The 23,838-nt window shown below is 47.6% G+C and overlaps 1 long non-coding RNA gene across 1 annotated transcript; it reads left to right on the plus strand.

Moving 5' to 3' along the window:
* Positions 1-9,375: 9,375 nt before the first annotated feature.
* On the plus strand, positions 9,376-21,333 carry LOC142282530 (uncharacterized). Its single transcript, XR_012744431.1, has 3 exons — positions 9,376-9,585; positions 17,441-17,526; positions 18,648-21,333. It is a non-coding gene; the product is annotated as an uncharacterized LOC142282530 (long non-coding RNA).
* Positions 21,334-23,838: the final 2,505 nt, after the last annotated feature.

A 23,838-nucleotide genomic window follows, 5' to 3' on the forward strand; every position in this document is an offset into this window, starting at 1 on the left:
GAGTATTATAAAGTGATTTTTATGTTCTACACAGCGGCCTGGGCTCTTATATGCAGCATGCTAGAATGCTGTATATAAGAGCTCACTGGTGGTGGCCTCAGCTTATAGGCCCCAAATCTGGTGACAGGTTCCCTTTAAAGGGGTTGTCCTGTAGGAGGTGGTCGCATTCACCCCCACCCTACTGTGTTATGCTATTCCCCCGTATTACAAATGTTATAATCTACTGCTGCTTGATGTAGCAGAGTGGGGGCCGTATAGCGGCCGGTGCCACCTAGTGTTAAGGTCGAATAATCTAAAGAGTATGTTTATGTAATGTGTTATGGGCTGTACATGTATCAACCATGTGTATTAGATATAGCAAAGTGGAGAACATAAAGCATAGGAATGTTATGTAGATAGATTTTGTTGGAAACAAAATCTGACAGAAACAGTTCATGTCAGGGTCAGCTCACTGAGGGAACGAGTGACAGATGGCCAGTGGGTTGGTTAGAGAGATGGGCCTTGTAAGCCAGTTCTGCAGGTGGGTTCAAGTGAGGAGTACGTGCCTATGTAGCCGAGCCAGTCAGGGAACCCAAAGGTATCCTCGTAAGGTCCGGAGCCTATAGATCACCCGACGGGCTTAGAGAGTCAAAGTGACTAGAGAGTTGGCAAGGCAAATAATCAGACAGTAGGAACAACAGTGGGGGAAAGGAGGCAGAGGTGGCCAGCAGCTTGTAGACTAGTTCTAACATGGCAGGAATAGGCCGAGAGAGAGTACCCCAAAGAGTAATACAGAAGAATCGTAGGACTGAGGCCATGTTTGTCATAAAGGTGAGAAGGAAAATAAACTGTTCAAGTTATGGTTGCCAAAAGAACTCCCGTGTCAAGTGTTTCACTACTAAGTTTACGACGACGACTGTATATAAGATTATCTTAGCACAGGAACATTTTTTTTAAAATTAATCAAATTGATTGATTAAAATCAAGTTTAAAATTAACTTTGTTCATGGGAAAACCCCTTTAAGGATTTAGAAACCGTGAAGCAGGTAAAAGAAGTAACATGTTCATTCTTTGTGCGCCTTTGTTTGGAGGTTGTCCGCTCTTTATAGAAGAAGGTATAGATAAAATATGCTGTGGAAAATACAGTGGCAAATCTTTGAAAAAAGTTTCTTAAGGAAAAAAAACTTTACTGAAGCACCTTCGCCTTGGAAAACTTTGTCAGACTAATGCATTGTGTGCACATACCCAAAAAGGTGTGTTCACACTGAGTTTACGAGGAGTTTTTGGAGCAGAAGTTGAGCAATCTTACTCAATCATTCTCCAAAACTGAAAACTCTTCAAAAATTTTGGAAAAATAAACTCCTAAGGCCTCTGCCACACTCACGTGAAAATTACGCACGTGCCGAGAGACACGTATTTCCCCTGCGTGTTGCGTGCAGGTAAGTACGTGTCTCTGGTACGTGCGGGCCACGTGTGTTCTACGTGTGCTATCCGCGATAGCACACGTAGAACCTGTAATTTACATACTCACGTGGTCCTTCCTGCTGTCCGCGCTGCTGTCCGTGGTGCTGATCCTCAGTCTCCAGCCCTGCCGTCTCCCCGCTGCTGCTGCTGCCAGGCAGTGAAGTGAATATTAAATGAGAATAATGAGCGGCGGTCAGCAGCAAGTGGCAGCAGCGGCAGAGACAGAAGGGCTGGAGAAGGTGAGTAAATGTTTGTTTTTTTTTCCCTGACACGTGTGTTTTCTCCGGCGCGTCACACGGGACCGCATCCACACTACACCCGTGTGGTACGGGTGCGGGCCGTGTGACACCCGTGCTGCGGGAGAAAACACTGACATGTCAGCGTTTAGAAAAACGCACACACGTACAAACGCACACAGACACACGTTCCGTGCGGTTTTACGTGTGTGTGCCTGCTACCATAGGGTAGCATTGGTGTACGTGTCTCCGTGCCGCCGGTACATGCAAAAAATGGCAAACACGTACCGGCGGCACGGATGTGTGTCGCAGGCCTAAAACTTAGCAAAAAGGCTCATGGCGCAATTCATCAAAGTGTTTACACCACAAATCACAGAAATTTTCCACATGTTGTTTTCATACCAGTTTTGTTGAGCTCCGCAGAGCTGCGACACAGCTCATCTACTTCATGACACGTTGTGACGTACCTTACTCCATAAAACTTACTCAAGTTTCCGACTTAGTAAGATTTGTACGAAGGCACACGCCACTTTTAAAACACACCTGATTCATTTGTCTCTTAATTAATCAGGACCTTAAAAAAAAACTTGCATCAACAATGGTCATGACAAAACATGGCCTTATTGTACACATCCCCTTAGGCTCTGTGCGCACGCTGCGGATTTACCGTGGATTTGCTGCAGAAAATGTGTCTAACATTGCTGCAGTCATTCCCCAGCAAATCCTATAGGTTTTAAAAAATGATCATTTTTTTTTATACCCGCTGATTTTCCACTGCGGATTTAATGAGCATGTCACTTCTTTTCCACAGGTACCTGCGGTTTTTGGCATAGATAATGGTAAAAATCCGCGAGGACCAACTTGCGGAAAATCCACGGCAAAATAAGCGGCAAACCACGGTAAACCCACATGCGGATTTCGTTGCAGTTTTGGTGCGTTTTTTTACCGCGGGTGCAGGATTCTTTAAGAGGTTCTGTTTTTTTCTTAAGAAAAAGGCACTTTCTAGTGCGCACATAGCCTTAGACCCGCAACACACATCCGTTTAATTTGTACGTGTGCGGTACATATTTGCACGTACCGGAGACACGCACACACGGAGACCCATGTTAATCAATGGTAGATGGCACACACACGTAAAATCACATGGAACGTGTGTCCGTGAGGTAAGTACGTGTGTGCGCTTTTCTACCGGGATGACATGTCCGTTTTTGGCCGGCATCACGCAAGCACGGACCCGCTTTAGTCTATGGGTCCGTGCCTGCACGTACCGCACACGGAGTATGTCCGTGTTCAGCACGTTTTGTGCGTGTCCGTTTTCACACTAGCGATCTTTTTTTTTTTTTTTTTAAATTAAGTTCAGTATACTTACCTTTTTTTCTGCTGTTCTCAGTCATACTTACATTGGCGCTCGTTTTTTTTTCTTCCCCCGGCTCATACCGCTCCCCGATCACCAGCGGTGATCACAATCAATCTCGTATTCCCTGCTTTCCCCACCCACCGGCGCCTGTGATTGGTTGCAGTCAGACACGCCCCCCAAGCTGAGTGACAGCTGTCTCACTGCACCCAATCACAGCAGCCGGTGGGCGTGTCTATACTGCAATAGCGCGATCAGCTGTATTCAGCGTTGGCCGCGAGTAACCTCAGTGACAGCTCAGCTGATCGCGCTATTGCCTTCATTAGCTGCGTGGAGCTGACAGGAGCGGAAGCTGGAAGCGACGCTGGAGGTCCGTGGATTACGCCGGACGTGGAGGGCTTTTTCGGGCTTATTAAATTGGTGATGAGGGACTGTGTTAGTGTTTTTTTTTCTAAAACTATTCTAAGACTATTGGACTGTTTAGGGATATACTTGTATACTGCGCCTTACTGACATTTGTTCTTGCTCCTTAATTGGGGTAACACATAGGACTAGAATAATAAGGGGGATATATGTTGGAATCTTTGTATGGCACCAATTAATATTTTCTATATAATGTGGAAGTGTTTTTAAATGCTTTTGTTAATAAAATTGATATTTTTTATATTAAGGAGTTTTTAGTCTGTGAACCTGTTTTTTTTTCTAATAAAGGATTGTTCGGGTGTGTGTTTATTTACTGTAATTTACAGATTAATCATGGAGGGTGTCTCATAGACGCCTGACATGATTAATCTAGGACTTATTGGCAGCTATGGGCTGCCAATAACTCCTTATTACCCCGATTTGCCAACGCACCAGGGCAAATCGGGAAGAGCCGGGTACAGTCCCAGAACTGTCGCATATAATGTATGCGGCAATTCTGGGCGGCTGCTGACTGATATTGTTAGGCTGGGGGGCTCCCCATAACGTGGGGCTCCCCATCCTGAGAATACCAGCCTTCAGCCGTATGGCTTTATCTGGCTGGTATTAAAATGGGGGGGACCGCACGCCGTTTTTTTTTAATTATTTATTTATTTATTTTACTACACAGTATAGACACGCCCACCGGCTGCTGTGATTGGGTGCAGTGAGACAGCTGTCACTCAGCGTGGGGGGCGTGTCTGACTGCAACCAATCACAGGCGCCGGTGGGCGGGGAAAGCAGGGAATACGAGATTGATTAATGAGCGGCCGGCATATTCAAAGTAATTGTTGCCGCGTATTCTCTGCACAGCTGTTCCTCGCCGCGCTGGTGATCGGGGAGCGGTAAGTATGAGAGAGGGCTGCTTACTTCAGTCACTCGGGGGATTAGCTTGAATTTAATTGAAATTTAATTGAAATTAGATTGAATTTTGCATGCACAATGCTTTCAAAACACAGCTTTTCGGCAACGTTTTGAAATGCACATGCAGTGACTTAAACGCTGCAGAATAGAACGCAGACGTGCGCACATAACCTTAGGGGTACTTTGCACGCTGCGACATCGCTAGCCGATGATAGCGATGCCAAGCGCGATAGTCCCTGCCCCCGTCGTACGTGCGATAACTTGTGATAACTGCCGCAGCGAACATTATCGCTACGGCAGCTTCACACGCACTTACCAGCCCTGCGACGTCGCTCTGGCCGGCGACCCGCCTCCTTCCTAAGGGGGCGGGTCGTGCGGCGTCATAGCGACGTCACACGGCAGGCGGCCAATAGAAGCGGAGGGGCGGAGATGAGCGGGACCTAAACATCCCGCCCACCTCCTTCCTTTCGCATAGCTGCTGGACGCAGGTAAGGTGAAGTTCCTCGCTCCTGCGGCTTCACACACAGCGATGTGTGCTGCCGCAGGAACGAGGAACAACATCGTACCTGTCGCTGCAGCGAAATTATGAAAATGACCGACACTGCAAACATCACCGATTTTCGACGCTTTTGCGCTCGTTTATCGGTGCATCTAGGCTTTACACGTTGCGACCTCGTTAACGGCGCCGAATGTGCGTCACTTTCGATTTCACCCCGACTATATCACAGTAGCGATGTCGCAACGTGCAAAGTACCCCTTACTGTCAGCCTTTTCCTTAGTCTTTTAGAGAGGAGGTAATTATATTCTACAGCTATTTTCTAACTACGCCACTGTTACTAATTTTTTTTACCAAACAAAGACCTTAATCGAAATAACTAAATTCTTAATTTCCCATCCATTAAACTTAATTAGATCTTTTGGCTTTAAATGAAAAGACGAGTAATAAGCCCAATAAATGGTTCAATGGACGGAGGGACAGACCCGTATTATCTGCAGAGAGGGGAGTGACTGAGGCTGGACGATGCCCAACTAGTTTAAAGATAAAGTGAATTGATAAAGAATTTTTCTCTCGGCTGTATTCGGCCTGAGCTTGATGCAAGTGGTCGTGCAAATCGGATAAGATTTGCCTATGGCTAGAATATAACTCAGATGAGTGCTACCTGCTGTTTTAGGGCAGTGTTGACAAGCGCTGATTGCTGTGAATAGTGCCATATATCGGACAGCTTGCCCTTATACAGTACAAGTCTATAGGTGCACATGAAATATCGGACTACACTCGGATGTCATGCAAGTGCAGTCCAACATATGACGAAACAGAAATTTCTCTGTCTTCTCCACTCTTGTACTTCAATTCTAGCATGCGAGAGAATCCGAGTTTGTGATGTGGCGCGCGGCGGTAGACATGGGCAAGGTAGTCATCTGTATATTGCTAATCCCTGCCTAACCGTCCCTGTATACACTAGCACAGATAAGGAGGTATTTAGAAAAAGTATTTCTAAAGATCATTTTTTATATGCTAATGAGCGAGGGGACTAGTCCCAAGGGTGTTTCTCCCCTTAGCTAGTTGGCCCACATAGTATGCTAGCATGCGCCTGTGGGCGTACTAACATGCTTGTGAAGTGCAGTGACTCCATACATACCTCACTTTTCATGGTGGCTGGCGGAGGATGGATGTGCACTGGGCGTGATCCGGAGTCCTCAGCACTTCTGGTCATGTGCACTCTTCCTCACTGAAGCCGGGAAGCTTACACCCGACATCAGCTTAGTGTGCATGATCGGAAGTCTCGGGTACTCCGGATGATGCGCAGAGTGCATCCATCCTACGCCAGCCGGCATCAACATTGAGCTATGAGCGTGTCACTGCGTATTCATTAGCGTTATTATGCTCACAGGGGCATGCTACCATGCTATGTGGGCCGACTAGCCAAGGGAAGTATTGCCCTTACGACTAGTCACAGGCCTTATTAGCAAATAAGAAACGATCTTTAGAAATACTTTTTCTAAAGATCTCTTTATCTATGCTAGTGTATACAGGGACGGTTAGGCAGGGATTAGCAATATGCACCCAGAACTGCTCATGGCTCTGGGTGCATATTGCAGCTGACAGGTTCATGTTAAGCTGTATACAGGGGCATAGAAGCAATGTATTACCCATAGAGGCTGTATATAATGTTGATGTACTGCATATGGAGTCTGTATACAGAGACTGGGTTCTGTATTGCATATGAAGGCTGTATACAGAGGCTGGGTAGCGAACTGCATATGAAGGCTCACTGGTGGACACAGACTGAAGAGGGCCCCTGCACAAGAAGAATATATGGGCCCTTTGCAGCCCAAAAGCTCATCAAAATGCACAAATCCTCCCTGATTTGGAGGTAGTAAGTGATCCCTCACTTCCAGGGCCCTTGTGCAGCCACACAGGCTGCATCAGTATGTCTGTCCCTGTGAAGGCTGTATACAGACATTGGGTCGTGTATTGCATATGGAGGCTGTATATAAGACTGTCGTTTACTTTATATGGAGGCTGTATACAGAGGCTGGGTTGTGTACTGTATATGGAGGCTGTATATAAGACTGTCGTTTACTTTATATGGAGGCTGTATACAGAGGCTGGGTCGTGTACTGTATATGGAGGCTGTATATAAGACTGTTGTTTACTTTATATGGAGGCTGAATACAGAGGCTGGGTCGTGTACTGTATATGGAGGCTGTATATAAGACTGTTGTTTACTTTATATAGAGGCTGAATACAGAGGCTGGGTCGTGTACTGTATATGGAGGCTGTATATAAGACTGTTGTTTACTTTATATGGAGGCTGTATACAGAGGCTGGGTCGTGTACTGTATATGGAGGCTGTATATAAGACTGTTGTTTACTTTATATGGAGGCTGAATACAGAGGCTGGGTCGTGTACTGTATATGGAGGGGTAAATAGAAAACTTCAGCTCACCTGCTGCCCAGACTGTTCAGCCTTGGGGGTGCCTAGGATCCTTCGGTTAATCCCAACCGGTAACAGGCAACATGAAGTAAAAGAACAGGACGATCCGGCACAAAATCCCCTTAGGTAAAACATCCAAAATTTATTGAAACATCATTAAAAATAGCGTGAAGACCAAGTGTCCACTCAGATGGAAAACATGGAGATCATGATAACTTTACGCGTTTCGGACTGTTAAAAAAAAAAAAAAGTCCTTAATCATAAGTCAGTCCGAAACGCGTAAAGTTATCATGATCTCCATGTTTTCCATCTGAGTGGAGGCTGGGTCGTGTACTGTATATGGAGGCTGTATATAAGACTGTTGTTTACTTTATATGGAGGCTGAATACAGAGGCTGGGTCGTGTACTGTATATGGAGGCTGTATATAAGACTGTTGTTTACTTTATATGGAGGCTGTATACAGAGGCTGGGTTGTTTACTGTATATGGAGGCTATATACAGAGGCTGGGTCGTGTACTGTATATGGAGGCTGTATATAGGGGCTGGGTTGTGTACTGTATTTGGAGGCTGTATATAAGACTGTCGTTTACTTTATATGGAGGCTGTATACAGAGTCTGGGTCGTGTACTGTATATGGAGGCTGTATATAAGACTGTCGTTTACTTTATATGGAGGCTGTATACAGAGGCTGGGTCGTGTACTGTATATGGAGGCTGTATATAGGGGCTGGGTTGTGTACTGTATATGGAGGCTGTATATAAGACTGTCGTTTACTTTATATGGAGGTTGTATACAGAGGCTGGGTCGTTTACTGTATATGGAGGCTGTATATAGGGGCTGGATCGTGTACTGTATATGGAGGCTGTATATAGGGGCTGGGTCGTGTACTGTATATGGAAGCTGTATACAGAGGCTGGGTCGTTTACTGTATATGGAGGCTGTATATAGGGGCTGGATCGTGTACTGTATATGGAGGCTGTATATAGGGGCTGGGTCGTGTACTGTATATGGAGGCTGTATATAGGGGCTGGATCGTGTACTGTATATGGAGGCTGTATATAGGGGCTGGGTCGTGTACTGTATATGGAGGCTGTATATAGGGGCTGGATCGTGTACTGTATATGGAGGCTGTATATAGGGGCTGGATCGTGTACTGTATATGGAGGCTGTATATAGGGGCTGGATCGTGTACTGTATATGGAGGCTGTATATAGGGGCTGGGTCGTGTACTGTATATGGAGGCTGTATATAGGGGCTGGATCGTGTACTGTATATGGAGGCTGTATATAGGGGCTGGATCGTGTACTGTATATGGAGGCTGTATATAGGGGCTGGGTCGTGTACTGTATATGGAGGCTGTATATAGGGGCTGGGTCGTGTACTGTATATGGAGGCTGTATATAGGGGCTGGATCGTGTACTGTATATGGAGGCTGTATATAGGGGCTGGATCGTGTACTGTATATGGAGGCTGTATATAGGGGCTGGATCGTGTACTGTATATGGAGGCTGTATATAGGGGCTGGGTCGTGTACTGTATATGGAGGCTGTATATAGGGGCTGGATCGTGTACTGTATATGGAGGCTGTATATAGGGGCTGGATCGTGTACTGTATATGGAGGCTGTATATAGGGGCTGGGTCGTGTACTGTATATGGAGGCTGTATATAGGGGCTGGGTCGTGTACTGTATATGGAGGCTGTATATAGGGGCTGGATCGTGTACTGTATATGGAGGCTGTATATAGGGGCTGGATCGTGTACTGTATATGGAGGCTGTATATAGGGGCTGGGTCGTGTACTGTATATGGAGGCTGTATATAGGGGCTGGGTCGTGTACTGTATATGGAGGCTGTATATAGGGGCTGGGTCGTGTACTACTGTACTGCACATGGAAGCTGTATAGGGTGGGGTCGTATACTGTATATAGAGGCTGTCTACAGAGCAGGGGCGGGCTGGGCAGCGGGGGAGGGGGGGCAGATGCCCTCCGGGCCGGTCCCCTGGTGACCCTTCAGGACTGCCGAGTGCCTTAGCTGCACTTTACTTTGGATATAATCACTTGCGGTTACATCACAGTGACCGCGACCGCAAAGAACAGAGATACTGAAGCCCCGGGCGCTATGTCTGCGCCATACATTACCCAAGCGGTGCTGTCACTGTGCCTTTAAATTTCTGGCCAGAGGAGGAGCAGGTGGTGATCACACAGAGGACACGCCCCCTCCAACCCAACAGCGAGCAGCAGGTACAACAAGCGCATCTGAAAGCTGAGGAGCGATGTCCTGTAGACCGAGGTAGTATACAGGGGCCCACACTGCACATGGCTGTGTATACAGAGGGGGGGAGGGGGCACACTTCACATGGCTGTGTATACAGAGGGGGGGGCCCACACTGCACATGGCTGTGTATACAGAGGGGGGGCCCACACTGCACATGGCTGTGTATACAGAGGGGGGGCACAGTGCACATGGCTGTGTATACAGAGGGGGGGCCCACACTGCACATGGCTGTGTATACAGAGGGGGGGGGCCCACACTGCACATGGCTGTGTATACAGAGGGGGGGCACAGTGCACATGGCTGTGTATACAGAGGGGGGGCCCACACTGCACATGGCTGTGTATACAGAGGGGGGGGGCCCACACTGCACATGGCTGTGTATACAGAGGGGGGGGGCCCACACTGCACATGGCTGTGTATACAGAGGGGGGGGGCCCACACTGCACATGGCTGTGTATACAGAGGGGGGGCACAGTGCACATGGCTGTGTATACAGAGGGGGGGCCCACACTGCACATGGCTGTGTATACAGAGGGGGGGGGCCCACACTGCACATGGCTGTGTATACAGAGGGGGGGGCCCACACTGCACATGGCTGTGTATACAGAGGGGGGGGGCCCACACTGCACATGGCTGTGTATACAGAGTGAGGGGGGGGCACACTTCACATGGCTGTGTATACAGAGGGGGGGGCCCACACTGCACATGGCTGTGTATACAGAGGGGGGGGGCCCACACTGCACATGGCTGTGTATACAGAGGGGGGGGCCCACACTGCACATGGCTGTGTATAGAGAGTGGGGGGGGGGGCCCACACTGCACATGGCTGTGTATAGAGAGTGGGGGGGGGGGCCCACACTGCACATGGCTGTGTATAGAGAGTGGGGGGGGGCCCACACTGCACATGGCTGTGTATAGAGAGTGGGGGGGGGGGCCACACTGCACATGGCTGTGTATACAGAGGGGGGGGGGCCCACACTGCACATGGCTGTGTATAGAGAGTGGGGGGGGGGGCCCACACTGCACATGGCTGTGTATAGAGAGTGGGGGGGGGGGGCCCACACTGCACATGGCTGTGTATAGAGAGTGGGGGGGGGGCCCACACTGCACATGGCTGTGTATAGAGAGTGGGGGGGGGCCCACACTGCACATGGCTGTGTATAGAGAGTGGGGGGGGGCCCACACTGCACATGGCTGTGTATACAGAGGGGGGGGCCCACACTGCACATGGCTGTGTATACAGAGTGGGGGGGGGCCCACACTGCACATGGCTGTGTATACAGAGTGGGGGGGGCACACTTCACATGGCTGTGTATACAGAGGGGGGGGCCCACACTGCACATGGCTGTGTATACAGAGGGGGGGGCCCACACTGCACATGGCTGTGTATACAGAGTGGGGGGGGCCCACACTGCACATGGCTGTGTATACAGAGTGGGGGGGGGGGCACACTTCACATGGCTGTGTATAAAGAGGGGGGGCCCACACTGCACATGGCTGTGTATACAGAGGGGGGGAGGGGGCACACTTCACATGGCTGTGTATACAGAGGGGGGGGCTCACACTGCACATGGCTGTGTATACAGAGGGGGGGGGCCCACACTGCACATGGCTGTGTATACAGAGGGGGGGAGGGGGCACACTTCACATGGCTGTGTATACAGAGGGGGGGGCCCACACTGCACATGGCTGTGTATACAGAGGGGGCACACTGCACATGGCTGTGTATACAGAGGGGGGGCCCACACTGCACATGGCTGTGTATACAGAGGGGGGGCCCACACTGCACATGGCTGTGTATAGAGAGTGGGGGGGGGCCCACACTGCACATGGCTGTGTATAGAGAGTGGGGGGGGGCCCACACTGCACATGGCTGTGTATAGAGAGTGGGGGGGGGCCCACACTGCACATGGCTGTGTATAGAGAGTGGGGGGGGCCCACACTGCACATGGCTGTGTATAGAGAGTGGGGGGGGGGGCCCACACTGCACATGGCTGTGTATAGAGAGTGGGGGGGGGGCCCACACTGCACATGGCTGTGTATAGAGAGTGGGGGGGGGGGCCCACACTGCACATGGCTGTGTATAGAGAGTGGGGGGGGGCCCACACTGCACATGGCTGTGTATAGAGAGTGGGGGGGGCCCACACTGCACATGGCTGTGTATACAGAGTGGGGGGGGGGCACACTGCACATGGCTGTGTATAGAGAGTGGGGGGGGGGGGGCCCACACTGCACATGGCTGTGTATACAGAGTGGGGGTGGGCCCACACTGCACATGGCTGTGTATACAGAGTGGGGGGGGGGCCCACACTGCACATGGCTGTGTATACAGAGTGGGGGGGGGGGCCCACACTGCACATGGCTGTGTATACAGAGTGGGGGGGGGGGCACACTGCACATGGCTGTGTATACAGAGTGGGGGGGGGCCCACACTGCACATGGCTGTGTATACAGAGTGGGGGGGGGCCCACACTGCACATGGCTGTGTATACAGAGTTGGGGGGGGGCCCCACACTGCACATGGCTGTGTATACAGAGTTGGGGGGGGGGGCCCACACTGCACATGGCTGTGTATACAGAGTGGGGGCCCACACTGCACATGGCTGTGTATACAGAGTGGGGGGGGGGGCCCACACTGCACATGGCTGTGTATACAGAGTGGGGGGGGGCCCACACTGCACATGGCTGTGTATACAGAGTGGGGGGGGGGCCCACACTGCACATGGCTGTGTATATAGGGTCTTAGGAGCAATGTATTACCCATAGAGGCTGAGGAGATATGTACCGCATATGGAGTCTGTATATAGACTGGGTCATAGGCTGTGTGGTCGTGTATACAGCGGCTGCGGCGCAATGTACTGCAGGGAAGGATTGTATATAGAGGAGCGGAGAGGAGGAAATCTTCAGTCATGTCACAATTTTTAAGATGTGGCCACTAGTGATGAGCGAGCATGCTTGTCACTACTCGGTACTCGCACGAGTATCACTGTACTCGGGCTACTCGGCGGGTACCGAGTAATCTCGCGATACTCGTGCTGTACTCGTGGTCTTCATCCCTGCATGTTGGCGCTCTTTTGAGAGCCAGCCCTCATGCAGGGATTGGCTGGCAGACTATAAATCCAAAAACGGAAATAGAGATCCATAATCTATATATGCATGTCCACCAAACAGAATACATAAACCTACACTAGACCTGCGTAATCACATGGTACATTAGAGAGAATACACATGGTTTCAGAAAGTATTACAAAATTTTATTAACATGATACCAATAGACAATATATCACATGATTCGAGATGGATATCAAAAAACATACAGTAAAAAGTCATTACCCCTTAAAAACAGAAACAATCCTGGGACAGTGTGGTCTTAAAGTTGGTACATTATAGTGGTCAGAAAAGGATATATACATGCACCCCAAAATACATCAAAGGTAATACTGCAAAACCAGCAATCTGGTATACTGTAATCAAAGGGGATGCATGCATAAATCCCAAATACATCAAAAAGTGATAGTACAAAACTGGCACTCCAGCAGAAATGAATGCTGATGAATCAGGACCACTACCTGATGAACCACACTGCCCAGCACCTCTAATCTGCAACGAACAATGAAGTGGACGTGATGGTGGTGCAGGCAGAGGCTGAGCTCGTGTGCAAGCTCTAATTTCGCCACATCTACTCGCTCGCACGTCCTGTCCCAAATTCTTGGGGACCGCAGCAGTACACCGCTCTTGAACCAATACCAGTGTCAACAGGTTGTTAGTTGGATAGCGGATAATGCTTCCAGTCAGATTGGCACCACCACAAACACTCTGTCTTCCACACGGTCAAGTGTCAGTAGCCGTGATACTGCACCGCACATTTCAGAACCTGATCCTCCTTCCTACCACAAGGCTGAGTACACGTCCTCGGACATTACTGATCCCACACTTGGACACTCGGAAGAGCTGTTCACGTTTCCATTCGCACATTCTGGCCTCTCGCCAGCTCATGTTGAAGTGGGTCATGAGGAGATCGTATGTACAGATGCCCAAATATTTGAGCAGCCACGTCCTCACGAAGTTGGCAATGTGTCTCAACAAGGGGTGGACGATGATGAGACACAATTGTCAGGAAGTCAGGAGGAGGAGCAGGGTGCGGAAGAGGAAGACGACGTGGTGGATGATCCAGTAACTGACCCAACCTGGCAGGAGGATATGCAGAGCGAGGAAAGCAGTGCACAGGGGGAGGGAGGCGTAGCATCCCAACAGGCAGTAAGAAGCAGGGTGGTGGCCCCAGGCAGAAGTCAGGCAACCGTTCCCCGGAACAACAACACGACACAAGGTGCCTGTACAAATGTTAGGTCTTCTTGAGTCTGGCAGTTTTTTTTAAGTTGGCTCCAGATGATTCTAAAAAGGCCATTTGCAACACCTGCCGTGCCAGCATCAGCAGGGGTACCAAAACTAGCATCCTGACCACCACCAGCATGATCAGGCACATGTCAGCCAAGCACCCGACTTTGTGGGATGTACAACAGAGTCGAGGAGCAGTGCTTGCTGATGTCACTGCTACGTCTTCGCTTGTTGTGCATGCGAGCCAATCCCCTGTCCATGCTGCCTGCGAACAAGCCTCCTCCGGCCCTGCACCTGCAGTTGCCCACGCAGAAATAACACCATCATCAAGCACGTCCTTGTCCCAGCGCAGCGTTCAGTAATCCAGTCAGCAAACCTTTGAACGCAGGCGCAAATACACTGCCAACGCCCCACATGCCACACTTCTAAATGCTAACATTTCGCGACTGCTTGTGTTGGAAATGTTCCTTTTAGGCTGGTGGAGACAGAAGCATTCCGCGACCTGATGGCGGCAGCTGTCCCACGTTACTCGGTCCCCAGCCGCCACTATTTCTCCCAGAGTAACGTCCCCGCATTGCATAACCACGTGTCACCAAACATCACACGTGCCCTGAACAACGCTGTTTCAGCCAAAGTCCACCTAACCACAGACACGTGGACAAGTGCTTGTGGGCATGGCCGCTACATCTCGTTGACGGCACACTGGGTTAATATTGTGGAAGCTGGGACCCAGTCTGAGCGAGGGACGGAACACGTCCTTCCCACACCAAGGTTTGCAGGCCCTACCTCAGTCAGGGTTTCACCCACACTCTACAGCTCCAGAATGTCATGCTCCTCCTCCTCCTCCTGCGCATCCTCCTCCACTTTACCCTCCACACCAGTCCCAAGCTGGAAGCACTGCAGCACTGCTTCGGCAAAGCGGCAACAGGCTGTGCTGAAGCTAATCTGCATAGGTGACAAACCCCACAATGCAGAAGAGGTGTGGACAGCTCTGAAACAGCATGCAGATCACTGGCTCACACCTCTGAACCTAAAGCCAGGAAAGGTCGTGTGTGACAATGGCCGGAACCTGGTGGCGGCTTTGAGGCGAGGCCAGCTGACACATGTTCCATGCGTGGCCCATGTGCTCAACCTCGTGGTTCAGCGGTTTCTAAAGTCATACCCAGAGCTGTCTGATCTGCTGGTAAAAGTTCGCCGCCTGTCTGCATATTTTCGAAAGTCACCTACTGCTTCAGCCGGCCTTGCCGGCTTTCAGTGCCATTTGCATCTTCCGGCTCACAGACTGGTGTGTGATGTCCCCACGCGTTAGAATTCAACTCTGCACATGTTGGTCAGGATATGTGAGCAGAAGAGGGCAGTTGTTGAGTACCTGCATTACCTAAGCCGTCGGGAAATGGGTCAAACTCCACACATAACACCTGAGGAGTGGAGATGGATGTCCGACCTATGTACCATCCTCCAAAACGTTGAGGACTCCACCAAGATGGTGAGCGGCGATGACGCCATTATTAGCGTTACCATACCGCTTCTCTTCCTTCTAAAACGGTCTCTGCTCAAAAACAAACATGATGCATTGCAGGCGGAGCGCGATGAGTTGGAGCAAGAAATAGTAGTGGGTGTGGGTGATAACACACAGCCCAGCCTCGTCTCATCACAACGTGCAGTGGAGGACTATGACAAGGAGGAGGATGAAGACATGGAGCAACTCTCCGGCCAAATTGAGGATATGACATGCACACCAGTCATATCCTCGGTTCAGCGTGGCTGGCCAGAGGACAGGGTAGATGAGGAGGACGACAGCATGTTCAGTCATCGTGTTGGTCAGGATACTGAAGTGATGGCTGTTAAGAGTCTGGCGCACATGGCTGACTTTATGGTAAGCTGCCTGTCTCGTGACCCTCGCGTTAAGAACATCTTGGCCGACAATCATTACTGGTTGGTAACACTGTTAGACCCATCCTACAAGGAGAACTTTGTCTCTTATTCCCGAGGCGGAGAGGTCAGTCAAAATGCAGCAGTTCCGGAAGGCCATAGTCACGGAAGTAGGCAAAGCATTCCCCTCACAAAACGCTAGCAGCATAGGTCAGGAATCAGTGGACAACCAAGGCGTACAGCTGAGAGGGGCACAAGTCCAATCCGCCAGAGGTAGGAGAACAGTCTTTAAGATGTGGGACAGTTTTCTCAGCCCCTCACATACCACAGCCCCTGAGGTGCGGGGTAGTGCCACAAGAAATCCTAAGTTTGCCCAGATGCTCAAGGAGTACCTTGCAGATCGAACAACTGTACTCCGACATTCCTCTGTGCCTTACAATTATTGGGTATCCAAGCTGGACACGTGGCATAAATTGGCTCTCTACGCCTTGGAAGTCCTGGCCTGCCCTGCCGCTAGCGTTTTGTCAGAGCGTGTTTTTAGTGCCACAGGTGGAATCATTACAGATAAACGCACCCGCCTGTCAACTGTAAATGCTGACAGGCTGACTCTGATCAAGATGAACAAGGGTTGGATTGGGCCAGACTTCACCACACCACCAGCAAATGAGAGCGGAATTTAAATTTTGTAACGGGAATTTGCCATGTACCTCCACTCACCCATGGGTACACACTTCTGGACTTTGGCTAATCGCTGGACTGCTCCTCCTTCTCCTCATGCGCCACCATGATGACCGTTACAATAGTTAGGCCGTTGTTTCAGGTATACCACCAGTGGTAAATTTTTTCGCCCATTCTTTCAGAATGGGCATTACAACGACAGGAGACCCGCTCCTTTGCAATGGGAACAATGTTTTGAGGCCCTCATGCACGTCTTTATCCAGGGGACAATGTGGAGCCTCCCAATTTTTGGCTGCCCTGCCAAAGGGCTATACTACAATAGACCCACTTCCTTACAATGGGCACTTCAGGTTTACAGGCCCTCATGCATGTCTGTATGAAGGGGCATTGGTGAACCTCACAATTTTGGACTGCCCTGCCAAAGGAAAATACTACAAAGACTCACTTGAACTTCCTCAAAATGGGCACATTAGACTCAAGAGGCCTTTATGTACGTCTCTTCTTAGGGACATCGGAGTGCCACACAATGTTTTCACGTAAAATCTTTCATGTAATCTCCAAAAAGTAACATACACCAGCTCTATCTCACTATTGGGTATGTGCCCTTAACATTTCTGCCATGAAAAATCATTTTGGTGTCATTTTGGAAGGTTTTCCTTGGTTTCATCTGTGCCATCTTATGTGGGTAAGTCTTAGAATGAATTATGGGCCACACAAGAGCCTATATATGAAATATCACATGTTCAGGTTATTACACCATTCAGTAAAGGGTACAATCTACTGTAGATGTTTCGTGGCTCCTAAACTGGGTCTGACCCGCTGGAGGCACAATGGACTTTTCTGTAAATTATAGAAAAAAATTGCTAATTGTCAAAGATACTAAAAATTACTGCAGATAAGGATAGATTTTTCTTGTCTTTATAAGATTCTGCAGAATATAGATACGGTTACTTTATCATTTGACTTTTGTTTTATCATTTTATAGATATCTGAAAAAGAATACAGTTTGGAGAGAAGTTGCAAGACAATATTCCACGGACCCAGATCTAAAGAGTGGGGCTAATCCTAGCAGTAAGTACGGCCTAACCAATGCAGTATTATTATTATTATTATTAATTGATTTATTTATTTATAGAGCACCATTGATTCCATGGTGCTGTACATGAGAAGGGTTACATACAGAGTACATCTACAAGTTACAGTAGACAAAGTGGTACAGAGGGGAGAGGGCCCTGCCCTTGCGGGCTTACATTCTATACATATAATGTCTGTCCATACAGAAACTTCTTGGTGGCTTTTATATTAGACGCAGTCCACATTGTAAAGCTGGATAATTACTCTAGAGACATTCTGATCCATCTCTTTCAAGACATGACATATGTTTAAAAAACAAACCAACCTATAAAGTAAAAATAATCTCTTAGTAGATGTTGCAAGTGAATGTACCGTAGATCAAACAGGGAGTGGCCCCCTTCTCAGTGAGCTGGGCATTTCATTCTGTGAATCCCCCTGACTGTGTGTCCTGTTGGGATCCGGTCGCTCTCAGCCCTTGGCCACATTGAGGCCTATTTTAGACCCATGGTAAGGTTTTAATATTAGAGATTGTAGGTACTATCCCAACTGGGTACACCTTGGCGTTGGTGGGATAGCGTTATACTTTTTTTGATCAAAAACAGTGTTTACTAAGTACCCTATGTTTATATGCACTATGCTTTTATTTAGTTACAGCACGGTATGTTTTCACAATTTTCTTCCTTGGTTTCTCTTTGTCTCATGGCCAGTGTGAACATGGTCTCACAAGTTCCATGTATACCATCTAATACTCCGGCTCACTTTTTTTTGTTTTTATGTTTTTTTGTTTGAATGTACCGTAGATATAGAGGGAAAAATCTAGAAGAAACATAGAGAAGTTTTTCCGTTGGTAATGCTGAACAATGTTCTGTTACAGGAGAAGATGATGATGATGATGATGATATGTCCTCTGAAACAGCGACCTCTCTAGGCCTGCCCCCCCCCCCCATTATGTCACAATTAACAGTACTATTCCCATCACAGCACTAATAGGCTGTACAATATTCCTGAAATGCAAACTATATTCTGTTGCCCCAACCATTATATTCTGTGTGTGTATGTATATATTTTAATCGTTATTCATTTGCTGATTTTAATTTTTTTTAACTTGTATATTGCAGATGAGGCAGAGCGGGGCCTTGCTGTATTCCCACAATGAATGTGGGGTCCCGCTGGAAAGAGAAAGGCTAGACGATCCAGCTTCCTGTAGACTTGTATAAATAAAATCAATCTTTTTAATGAAGACTCTTTAAAATCACAGAATTCAGAAAATATGATACACCAGACGCGTTTCGAGCAGTCCTGCTCTTAAACTTCAGATTTTGACTCCACCGGGGTGTCCGGGATTGATGGTTTATGCGAACCTGTTTGCAAATTCATGGACTTTTACTTAAAACCGTTTGGTTGAGACACTGCCATCTTTTGTCCGGGACACAACTGACGTCCTGATTCGGATTGTTGGGGACTTTGTGGATCCAGACATGGGTATTGTAACAGCTGATGTGGAGTCCCTCTATACCTGCATCAATCATAATGCAGGTCTGGAGGCAGCCCGCTTCTTTGTAAGGAACAGCAACCGGTGTGGCCCTTCGTGTGATCCTAGAGCTGCTCCATTATGTCCTGACCCATAATTTTTTTTTCTTTTTTCTTTATATTCAAAGATCGGTTTTATCTGCAGAGGCGGGGCACTGTCATGGGCGCTGCCTGTGCGCTTTTATACACAAATCTTTTCCTAGGTTACTGGGAGAGGGAGCTCTTTGCGTGCGGGGGTGTGCAGGCTGCGCGCCATGTGCAGCTTTGCTCCGCTATATTGATGACCTGCTAATCATCTGGCAGGGCACAATCGAGCTGCTGAGGTCATTCATGAGTTCCCTTAATGATAATACCATTAAACGTACAAGGTGAGTACTAAAGGCACTGATTTTCTGGACATCAGTTTGGAGATGGACCCTTCGGGCCTCCTCCAGACTGATGTACATAGGACGCTGCAGTTAATTCTTTGCTGCATGCCTCTTCAGCACATAGTACTTCTACGATACATGCCATCCCAGTTGGTCAAATCCTTAGAGCAAACCGGATCTGCTCTACGGAAGATAAATTTGAGGGACAGACCAGTGATTTGCAGGCTAGATTCTCCCCGAGAGGCTAGAGCCGCAGATGCATTGAGAAAGGTTATAACAGGGCCAAAAAGACCCCCGCTGTTAACTTTTACAGAGTTGTGGCATTTAACAAGATGGACGAAGATGAATCAGTCAGATTTATCTCCACGTTTAATTCTCAATGGAATACCATGGGGGGATCTTGGCTAAATATTGTCCCTTAAAACAGAGACAGCGCTATCCTTGTGCCTGTCAGAACTGACTCCCAGACGAGCCAGGAATTTTAAAGGACCTGCGCGTTAAAACCCATTATGCCCCTAAAGTCCCGGGTTTATTTGGTCACAATTGCCCCATCAGGGGTCATATCCATGTGGTCATTGCCTTACTTGTGCCAATGTCTCACGGTTCTACATTCACATCGATGGATGGGACACATGAGTTCAGCATTAACCATTACATATCTTGTGGGAGTTCTAATGTAGTTTCACGTGTGGGTGCCACAAAATGTATGTGGGTCTCACGTCTTGCAAATTCCATGTCAGCGTTCGAGACATTGGCGCATTAAGGACTGCAGTGGATATAGCCTCCCTAAAAACTTTACCGTGGCTTTTTTACCCGTTTCATGCTCGCGATGCCAGATCTTTGAGGGTTCGTGGCATTGATTTAGTACATGGGGGGGATCAATATTAAAAAGTTATTAGCCCAGAAAGAGGTTAATTTGATAGTGATGCTGGATACTATGAGCCGTAAGGGACTAAATGAAAGTCCAACTTTCTCCCCTTTTCTGAAACTCGTGCTGTTATCTCTACTTATGGTGGAATTCTTTCTGTGTGTTTTTGTTTTTATTTTTGTACAATTATATTTTAGGTTTTATAAGCTTTCGAGTTTGTGTTCGTGGATCATCTGCCAGGCATCCTGATGTTCTGCACTTTTAAGAAACTGCCTTATATATTTTAAGGGGTGTATTTTACTACCCTTTAGGATGACATACAAGGGATGCAATCATTGATTGGTCTAAAGAGATATAGAGAAAATATATATATATATATATATATATATATATATATATATATACTGACACTCACTATTATTCAAGGTATCCTTGATCTATACGCTGGGTGTTTGCATGGTACGCTTGTGTCATCTTATCTCCGCTCCCTCCGCGGCGTCTTTCCATTACAATTAAGCTTCGGGATGTAGGCGGGGTGCGTGTGCGATGGGTGACGCGGCCGTTCATGCGCCGTAAGAGCCTAATCTCATTGGACAGTGGTGGTCACATAACCATCACTATGAATACATAAAGGTTACAGGTACAGTACACACTTCCCCATGAATAAGCGGCTATAACAAACGCGAAACGCACGTCAGGGTTCTCCACATTGAGACCGTCTTCTACCCAGCACTGTTGCTGGTACTTTAACAGGTATATTTTGTACCCTCTGCATCCTAATTGATATTTTGACTGAACTACTGTTGCTCTAAGGCTGGAAATATCTGCCACAATGTACATTATACATGAGGTCTGATATACCCCCAGTGTTGAAGATGCAGTGGGTATTGTGCATTTATCTTTTATGTGTCTGTATATTGTCCGTGTCCATATATTGTAAACCCAATGTAACAATTTTTTTTAACTTTTCCACATAATTATAGGATTCTATTGCTTAACCTCTATTTAATCATGCATTAATAAAGATTTTTTTACATATTTTTGACCTACAAGAATTCTTATTTTCTTTTGTTCTTAACCTTGGTGAGTACATAAGAGAAAGACGCATGCAGCGTCTAAATACAGTAACATTAGAATCTAAGGTGTTACCCAAGTGTGAAGCTTATTAAAAGCACACATAAGAACAACAATCCGAGATAGACAACATGACGTAATAGGACAAGGCAGATGAGTTTGTACAAAACATACAAAGAGCAAGAGGAAAAATATTGCGCTGGAAATCAATAGTGGAGCAGAATTTCATTTTCAAGATTTGAACCAAAAGGTGTTTGGGTACCTAAAGAAAAAATCCAAAACTCCTCCTTATTCCGCCAAGTCTGTTCACGGTCACCTCCACGAGCGTGTGTTTTTATGTTTTCTATGGCATATACCTGGAAAATACTTGTAGAGCCTACATATGTCATATTACATTGTTTGCATGATATGATGTAAAAACGACAAAGTCTGAATTGCAGTTAAGAGACTTCTTATTTTATCATTTTTTTAATCAATAGTAGGATCGTCCCTTAGTAAATATAAATTTTGTCTCACAATATTTGAAATGGACTTAAAAAAAACCCTGCTGTACGTAAGAATCCGAAATGACGGCATCCTCTGTTTTGTATGTGTCACTTTCCTAAAGCGGACTTTACACGCTACGATGTATCTTACGATATGTCGTCGGGGTCACATCGTGATGCACATTCGGCATAGTTTGATACATCGTAGCGTGTGACAGCTACGAGCGAGTGTGATCGAGCAATAATACTCACCTTATCGTTACTCGTTGACACATCGCTCATTTTCTAAAAATCGAACGTCCAGTTGTTCAATGTTCCCGAGGCAGCATACATCACTCCGTGTGACACCCCGGGAATGATAAACTGCGGCTGGTGGCAATGCGGAAGGAAGGAGGTGGGCGGGATGTTACGTCCCGCTCATCTCCGCCCCTCCGCTACTATTGGGCGGCCGCTGTGTGACGCCGCTGTGACGCCAAACGTTCCTCCCCCCTTCAGGAAGAGGATGTTCGCCACCCACAGCGAGGTCGTTTGGAAGGTAAGTATGTGTGACGGGGGGTTACAACGTTGTGCGACACGGGCATCAAATTGCCTGTGCCGCACAAACGAAGGGGGCGGGATGGATCACAAATGCTATCGCACGAGCAATTGTAACGTGTAAAGCAGCCTTTATGCTCCACAATCGTTTCAAAGACCAAGAAGAACAATTTCTTTCTTTGAGACATTCCTCAATATTAGTTCATTTTGAAAAGACTCAACAATTTATTTTGGCTCTAGTCATTTCCCCCACTGGGACAGATTTAATAGTTTGTACAGAATGGAAACTGGTTGCATACAATATGGTATTGCCCAAAGTAATTTTCCGAACTGTTTTGCTTTTTACCAGTGGCATAACTAGAGTTTGATGGGTCCCGGTGCAAAGCCGTACACAGACACTCTGGGTACAGGATAATGATGCTGACACTTGGCTCTTGCCCTCAGCACCCAGGTTTCCCATGATCTGAAATCCCTCTATCAGCACCCAGCTTTCCTATATTCTGATATCCATCTTGTCCTTGGCACCCAGATTTCCCATGCTCTGCTATACATCTTCCCCCTCAGCACCCAGCTTTCCCATATCAGAGGATCTGAAAGCTGGGTGAGAAAGATGTACAGCAGAGCATGGGAAAGCTGGGTGCTGAGGGAAAGAGCCTTTTTCCCTCAGCACAAAACGTTCCCATCCCATGCTTGTATCTTTGTCCCCCGTTATAGTTCTCCAAATACTATAATGGCTCCCACATAGCCTTCCATTTAGTATAAAGGGTCCCACATAACCCTTCATAGAATGCACCTCCATGTATTAAAATGCATTTCCTATAGTTCTCCATGTATTATAATTCACTCCATAGTTCTCCATATATTATACTGCACCACCATAGTCCTCCATGTATAAAATAGCCCTCCAATTATTATAATGAATTTTCCATAGTTCTCCATGTATTGTAATTCATCCCATAGTACTACATATATTATACTGCACCACATAGTCCTACATGTTTTATAATGCACCCCCATAGTCCATGTATAAGGTAGCTTCCTTAGTCCTCCATATATTATAATGTAGCCCCCATAGTCCTATGTGTCTTATAATGCAGCCCCATAAACCGTCATATTGTATAATGCAGCCCCATACACCTCCATGTATAATGCGCCCCTATAGTCCATGTATAAGGTGTCTTTCATGTTTATGTAGGTGTCTTTCATGTATAATGTAGCCCCCCCAGGCTTCCGTGTGTAATGCAACATCCCCAGGCCTCCATGTATAATGCAGCATCCCCAGACTTCCATGTATGCTGCAGCATCCCCAGGCCTCCATGTATAATGCAGCCCCTTAAGTCTCCATCTATAATGCAGCCAGGCCTCCATGTATAATGCAAGCAAGCCCCCCAAACCCCCCCGGACTCCATGTATCATGCAGCAGCCTCAGGCCTCTGGTCACCGTGTACTC

The sequence above is a fragment of the Anomaloglossus baeobatrachus genome, chromosome 2, assembly GCF_048569485.1.
Source record: "Anomaloglossus baeobatrachus isolate aAnoBae1 chromosome 2, aAnoBae1.hap1, whole genome shotgun sequence".
NCBI lineage: Eukaryota > Metazoa > Chordata > Amphibia > Anura > Aromobatidae > Anomaloglossus > Anomaloglossus baeobatrachus.